The sequence below is a fragment of the Cryptomeria japonica genome, chromosome 2 (assembly GCF_030272615.1).
Source record: "Cryptomeria japonica chromosome 2, Sugi_1.0, whole genome shotgun sequence".
Taxonomy (NCBI): domain Eukaryota; kingdom Viridiplantae; phylum Streptophyta; class Pinopsida; order Cupressales; family Cupressaceae; genus Cryptomeria; species Cryptomeria japonica.
The window spans coordinates 268,146,391-268,148,062 of NC_081406.1; the positions used below are offsets into that span (position 1 = coordinate 268,146,391).

Below are 1,672 nucleotides of genomic sequence, written 5' to 3' on the forward strand. Positions count from 1 at the left end.
TGAATATTATACTTTTTACAACATGCTCAAATTTTTTATAACACCTTTTTTTTATCACTTTAATAAATACAGTATGAAGTGTCCCTTTCAAACTTTATAACTAATTTTATATCAAATGTAAAATTAAAAAAATATATAAATAATACGTAAATTTGAAAATTTATTTTTGGCTTCCTCTAATTCATTTACATAAAAATATAAGACCAGTTCCAAATAAAACACTAGATAGATGATGGAAACTCTAATTCATCCGGCATTTAAGAAGTCAACTCAAAGCAAACCCCAATGTCCAAGAATAACTCACAGTCGCAGAGATAATAACAAATACCAGTTACTAGAAACACCAATAACCCTTCATGATTCTTCACTTTTCACCTGGCTATCTGCCCTTCCCATGAATTAGAATCCATTTTCATTGGCTGTTTTCAATCATTCACTTCCATCATGTAGGGAAGGAGATAACGAAAAAAAACCCTAGCTGAGATAAATGCTGATAGTGACAGAAAATATGGGCCAGGTACGGATAAAAATGAATTTTTTCTTCATGCTTTTGCCGGCAGACGCTGCTTCCTTTTTTGAGGCATTTGGAGTAACCAGCTGCCGCTTTCTATTTTCTCATCATAGATGTTAGGTATTCATCAATGGCATTTTACAAGATAAATGATTTCAGCCTTTCTTCAGAGTTCGCAAGATAAATGTCAGGTATTCATTAATGACATTTTACAAAAAACCCTAGCTGAGATAAATGCTGGCAGTGGCAGAAAATATGGCTGCTTCCTTTATTGTAGGCATTTGGAGTAAGCAGGTGTCGCTTTCTATTTTCTCATTATAGATGTTAGGTATTCATCAATGGCATTTTACAAGATAAATGTTCAGTTTTTCTTTATAGATCACAAGATAAATGCCAGGTAATTCATTAATGAAGTATAGAAATAATTAATGTTTTGAAATTGTGTCCATTTCTTTCTTACAGCATTTCTTTTAAAGAATCTATCATGTGTTCTAATAATTTAAAGAGAAAACGCAAACAAATATAATATAGATATAATTAATTTACAATGTGCACAGTAAAATATAAATACAATATTATTACTATTTAAGATTATTATAAGATATTATACAAATGCTTACAAAGCATTACTTTTCTCTATTAATCTAATTAAGTCAAGGTGTCTTTATTATAATGTAAAACTTAATTTTTCCAACAGCAATTTATGAAATAAATCTTTGGGATTTATGTAGGTATCATTTGAAAATATTTTATAGTCTGTAAATTTTTTCAATGTTGTTTGTTTCTCATATTCTAATTCAATTTAATGTTTTTCATGAGATCCAAACCTCACTGACAAACTCTGAAGTGGAGTCAAAGTTTCATATGGGAACAGGCACAACCAAAAAAACTTATAATATTACGATCACTATGAATTGGGATAATCTTAATCTTAATTCGCTTTTCACTATTCACTTAAAAATTAAAACATTTTATCATCTTGAAAATAATCCATTTTTATACATATAATTTCTAAAAAAACCTGAAACATTAAGAATTTGAATGATCTTAATCATAATTATTTTTTAACCTTTTGTAATTATTTTTCTAAAGAAGATTGAACAGTAATCTGGCTAAATAGTTTATGTATTTTAACATGTATATTGCTGACTTATTAGTTAA

General features: G+C 28.1%; 1 long non-coding RNA gene across 1 annotated transcript; it reads left to right on the forward strand.

Annotated features, from left to right (window-relative positions):
• Window positions 1-213: 213 nt before the first annotated feature.
• On the forward strand, window positions 214-884 carry LOC131873727 (uncharacterized). The gene is made up of 2 exons (XR_009371632.1): window positions 214-517; window positions 625-884. It is a non-coding gene; the product is annotated as an uncharacterized LOC131873727 (long non-coding RNA).
• The last annotated feature ends 788 nt before the right edge of the window (window positions 885-1,672 follow it).